Source organism: Cavia porcellus, unplaced genomic scaffold, assembly GCF_034190915.1.
Source record: "Cavia porcellus strain 051 isolate PalLab524CR breed Dunkin Hartley unplaced genomic scaffold, mCavPor4.1 scaffold_9, whole genome shotgun sequence".
NCBI lineage: Eukaryota > Metazoa > Chordata > Mammalia > Rodentia > Caviidae > Cavia > Cavia porcellus.
Genome location: NW_026947492.1, coordinates 51,089,477 through 51,094,858, shown reverse-complemented (window position 1 = coordinate 51,094,858; position 5,382 = coordinate 51,089,477).

Below are 5,382 nucleotides of genomic sequence, written 5' to 3'. Positions count from 1 at the left end.
ATGCTACCTCAGTTGTATTATGCAGACTTGTCTTTCTGCATATCCATCCCTTTGCATATTGTAGAGGTGCTTTCTGGCCTCCTAGCTAGCCTGGCTCATAGTACTCATGTAATTCCTGCCATTCTCCCAGTCACTCATCCTCTAGTCACTCCTTTCTTCACAAATTAATAAAATCTGGGCTAGGCCCTGGGTTAAAGCCTTTGCTCCAACGAACCTACATCAGGCTAGAATTAGGATCCTTTGGCTACCCAGAGTTATAAATATGTCTTAATGTCTTTATTCTTGCCATGGGTTGCACTGGAAGAGGTAAATTAAAATTAACTCTCTTGAATTCCAAGAACTTTTCTATGAGATTACAAATATAAATTTCTCAGACAGTAATGAGGACAGAAAAGTGATCCCTATAAACTTGCATTTGTGTGGTAAATTTGTTAGAATTAATAAACCAATATTGATACATAGGAGTTGAAAGTTCACACTACATAGCTCTATGATGCAGAACTGATGGATAAGAAAGAGTAGATAAGATGCATATGTTTGCATCAGAATAAGGTCCACTGCACAATACAGGCTATATTAGTCACTTTCCTTACTGCAGGACAGTATAGGACAGCTTCAATTTAAAGCAGAAGAGGTTTATTTTGGTTCACAGTTCAGAAATTTCATGTTTGGTATACTTAATAATCAGAACAGTATGATAGAAAGGCCTGGGTAGTGAAAATCTGTTCATGTTATGGCTTTTGGAAAGGAGAAAAAGGAGGAAAGATCCTAGGAGGGAGACATAGAATACCCTTCCAGGACATACCTTTGCCTCTTCCCCAGCCTTCTAACAGCAAATAAGTTATAGTATCCCCATGGCTCAATCACCTTCCAAGAGCTCCACCAAGATGCACATGAGGCTGTGTCAACATGGGCCACTGTAGGGAGAGCCAGACACCAGCCTGTTTCCATGAGTTGGCACCATTCATGGACTGGGGGGAGGGGGGGGCGGGGGCAGAGAACAAGAAGTCAACAAGAAGCAAGCCCTCCCTGAGTCAGCACTATGCACTGGCTGATGGGGTGAGAACTAGATGCCCTTCCATTGTGCAGACTGAGAGACAAGTAAAGCACACACACACACACATACACAGACACACATTTCACTGCTGATCTGGAGAAACACAGGCTGTGATGATAGCTATTGAGGTAAAAAACAAGTTCATGTTTGTAGTGTTCAGTGTTTCACTAAATTTGCAGACCTAAAGCCCGTGGTCTGATCATTTATTCAGAGGATAACAATATGCAATGTAGCATCTATGGGGGACCTCCTTCTGAGGTTGGTAGCCATTGTTAATTCCCTTTTTTTTTTTTTTTTTTTTGAAGTCCTGTATCATTTTCATTGTTTTGCTGTGTTGGGCTTTTTCTGTTTTGTCTTGTTTCATTTTATTATATCCAATGGCAAGGGATAGCTATTTCAAAGACAACAAGATACATTATATTAGCCTTTTTTGGATTTACTAATATCTTGCTTTGAAGTCCTTTATTGTGTTCACTGTTTTGTGTTTATAGGTTCTATTCTGTTCTGTCTTGTTTGATTTTTACTATGTCATTTATACTGGTTTGTTTTGATTGGTTTTATTCTATTTTATTTTGCTTAGTTTTATTCCCTTAAAATAAAAAGTTTTTTTAAAAAAGACTGCATGAGGCCTTTGGAGGCCATCCTCAATCTAAACTATAACATAGCCACAAATTTTCTATTGAACAAGTTGCTTCCCAGATGAAGATCTTCTACACCATGGTGTAGGGAGTGAAAAGCCAGTTTGGAAAGAATGGTTTAACTAAACCTGTGGTTTTTTACGCCCCTTTTGAGTAGGTTCATTAACACGTAGACTTGGGTCCTCTTCCCAAATCCTATACATCTGCATGGCTCCCCAAGTTATGTTCCAGGAAGAAGTTGAACTATATTAATAAGAAAAGAATATCATTTACTTCTATTTTCATGCAAATGGTCCCACCAGATTCAAAAGGGTGTCAGTGAAAGTGACTACACTGATCTAATTATCTGCAGGCCAGTATCACCATGTTCCTGAAAGAAGCCAACAGAATGTATTGACACAGATACACAAACACAACCAGGACACAATCAGGCTCTTAGCAACAAGGCAAAATCTGGCTTTTCTCTGCATACAAAACTGTTTTACCAGCATTTATTTGGTTATATTTATCTAGGCCCCACTATCTTCCCCCAGAAGGTTTCAGTCATTTTTAATCCATGATCCATTGCCCCACAGGAACAACTGTTGCATCCCAGGTCATTGTCCACTCAGTCTCAAACACTGGTCCTCTGGGAGATGGCACTTAATGATAAGACTTAAAGGTATATTCTGGAAACTATTTTAAGAAAAGAAACTTTGTTACTTCTCTACACTACCTATATTACACAGGATATATTTACATTTATATGGCCCAAGACCATTTCTCTTTATTCAGAAAAAAAAAAGTATAGAGGAAATGAAAAGGCAGCCAAGGATTCAACACCCAGAGCCCCCAGCATCCAGGGTGGCACTATGCAAATGCTCTCTAAAAAATCCTCATAACCTGGAATGAGGCAAGTGTTAAAATTACAAGATTGGAGATGAAGAAGCCAATACATATGTGCAACTATGATATCTCCATTAAAAATATGCCTATTTTTTTTTTTGTCTTTTTCCTTTTTATCGGTACTAGGGATCGAACCCACGACTGCCTGCTTGCAACGCAGGTGCTTATGCCTCTGAGCTAAATCCCCAAAATAAAAATATGAATGAAAATATTTAACAATAGAGAAAATGAAATCCAAGGAGCTAAAGCCACTCACTGAATTTTTTTTCAGTTTCTTTTTTCATTAGTATGAGTTTGCAATTCATAATATTGACATTCATCTTGAGAAACTGGTATATATACATACATATCACATCTTAATCACAGTTACTTCCCATTATCCCTGCTCTCTCAGTTCCCTCAATCTCCGAATCTGCTATCTCCATAGTCTACCTCTCTGCTTTTTATCATCTATCTTTTATTTTGTTTTCTAAATTATTTCTATTTAACCTTCTTATATAAGATAAACCATGCAATACTCTGTATCTGATTTATTTCACTTAGCATTATGGTCTCAAAGTGCCTCCATCTTAATGAGTCTAAAAGTCTTTAGATTCCCAAGTCCAAGAGTCTTTACATGTTACTAATATATCAGCTCAACATGCCACGTGCAATGAATGAGGTCAGCATTTTCTTGATTAATGTTTTCTCCTTTGACCTCAGCCTCCTTGACTTGTGTTCCTTCTAAAATTTACTGAAGTGCCCCCTGCTTTTAATGAAATAAGTTCCATCTTCTTGCTCTGTCTCTGTCTCTGTCTATTCTGTCTCTGTCTCTCTGTAATTCTCTTTATCTCTGTATTTCTATCTGTCTCTCTCTGTCTCTGTCTCTGTCTCTCTGTCTCTGCCTCTCTCTCTCTCTCTCTCTCTCTCTCTCTCTCTCTCTCTAACACCCCTCAACAATTTGATGCTAGTTCTGGTCTTGCTTCAAATCTTGTCCTTGCCTTACCCAATCCCCTATAATCTGTCAGTGGTTCATGCCCTGGCCACATTATACCAGCCTGGACCATATACAGTCTTAAACATCCCTCTCAGGAATCAGACCTACATCCTACTTAGTACAGACCCACCATGAATCCAGTTCCATTCACTTTTCCAGGGACTAACTACAAGGTTTCACACTCTCTAGCAGAGACACCGTGGGGTGAAGAAACTGATCTAGGCTCTGAAGTCAAGCAGACTTTGGTTTACATCCTATTACATGACTCAGATAAATTATTTTAATTTTATAAAGTTTTATTTTCTATTCCAATAGGAAAGAAATACTACTGTTATAGGCAGCTGAGTTAGAAGAAATATTAATGGGCAGTCAGACAGGGCTGGGCCCTCAAAGAAACCAATGCAGAAGAACAGATATCTTGTATCTATGGGGAGACTACCTCCCACTGTGGGCCAGACCTCAACACAACAGATCAAACAAATGCATCCACATCCTAAGGATAAACATCAGGGACTGATATTCTAAATAGGTCTCTATCACCCTGAGGAAGTCAGAAAGAGCCACTAACCCAACCTCCTACTACAGGAAAAGCCCTTGCTCTATATTTATTCCTGCTTGCTACATGACCCATTTGTCCCTAATTTAATCAATTTTACCTACGTGGTTATACTTGTGATCTTATTGGTTGACCATAGTTCTGTCCCACTTCATGCCCGCCTTGCAATTTCCCATTTTTTTCCTCACCTTGGACCTGCTTACCTTAAGGTTTTGCTTTATAAAAATCCCAAGAAAAAACAGAATTTTTGGCAACCCATTTGGGACTCCTTCTGTCTCTCAGACAGAAGCTTTCTCTCAATAAATATATTCTACTTTTAATCTCCATTGTTCCTAAAATTCGTTCTTCAATTTAAGAGAGCATGAACTCATACTTGTAATCTAAGATAAGATGTTTCTTTCTCCTATATCATTACTTATCTTATAAGGAAGCTGGCACACTATAATTCTGCAATAAAGGATAGGTATCTCATTTACCAGCAATCCCTTAAGATCTGTTCAAGTCATAGATCTTTACTTGTATGCAATCAAAATTCTCCCTATTATTATTTATTAGTAACAACATTGTGTAAGTACTATTATTTGCATTTAAATTACATGACAATAATATTCTTACTACCTATATGTAGCTACCACTATTTAAGGACAAAATAATGATTAAATAAATCAAAGAATAATAGCATGAATGCATCAAAGCATTGGAGATACCAGAGTAAATAAATGAATTTCATTAAATCAACATATATACATACTATATTCTGGACCTTTGCTAAGTACTAAATAAACAATCCTGAATAAGATAAACAGCAATTTTCCCCTCATGGAGCTCACCATCTCTCTTTCTTGTGAATTCTGATATTCAAAGTATTATAACACTGATCAAACTATAGTGAAACCAAGGTGATGTGCAAATTGATTCTTTAGACAAAGTACCAATCCCATTGCTGCTTTTGTATACTTCCAGTATGACTGTAAGCAGCCTCTGCTTAGCTAAAAGAATGCAACTACATAAGTACTATTAAGCTGTGAAGCTTGATCTTCTCCAAAGATTAAACAAATTTTGATTCCTAAATAAATTTCAGGGTGGTCACTCTTTTCTAACAGGAAAATTATAGGGTCTCCCAGAACCATAGGACTGATATACAAAGAGCAGGCAATCAGGTGTCAGATGGCTATATGAACATGACTTGGCAAGGCCTGTGTCTTCTGTCGACTGTCACAGTTGGGGGAATGACTAGAGGGCCAACAACTGCTCACACTTACTGATGCAG